The following is a 668-nucleotide window of genomic DNA, read 5'->3' as shown; positions in this document are numbered from 1 at the left end:
GATTGTAATCATTGCAATGAAACAAAATACGATAGTGCAAAACCGATGTTTTCCCATGTAAACTATCACTCAATTTACATAAAAGCTTAAAAAAAGAATGTAAACAAATCTGTATTTAAAAAAAAAAAAATGAGCCCTGTTTCTGATAGCTTATGCTATTGGCCAATTTATGGATCTCTGATATTTGTAGCAGGCTGTAAAAACATGTTTTCAAACATTACTGTGAAAATTTGTTTAGCAGCATTGATGTTAGAATATCACCACTTCTGTACAAATAAATCATGGACGTGAGGTGAAAAAAAAGTATTTTCCAAAATTCTATGGGATTAACATAACTCTAAGCTTGGAAACCCTATTCAGGGTCGCCATGATTCGGAACCAACTCCACAGCACATAACAACAACAACAAGCTAATGAAGGTGCACTTTAGGTATCCACTACTTTGTATTACCACAAACTAGATTTGACAGGTTTAAAAAATTTTTTATATAAATGGAATCACACAGAATATATTTTTTGTATTTGGACTTTTTTGTGTGCAGTAGTACATTTAGGATAGCCATTGCATGTAGCATTAGTTATTTTTTATTGATGTTTAAATTCCACTTATGAGACCCATAATTTATCCATTGTTTTACTGATAGTCTATTGGTTTGTTCTGATCAAGT

Source organism: Chrysochloris asiatica, unplaced genomic scaffold (assembly GCF_000296735.1).
Source record: "Chrysochloris asiatica unplaced genomic scaffold, ChrAsi1.0 scaffold00432, whole genome shotgun sequence".
Classification (NCBI taxonomy): domain Eukaryota; kingdom Metazoa; phylum Chordata; class Mammalia; order Afrosoricida; family Chrysochloridae; genus Chrysochloris; species Chrysochloris asiatica.
Note: the sequence above shows the minus strand (reverse complement) of the source record.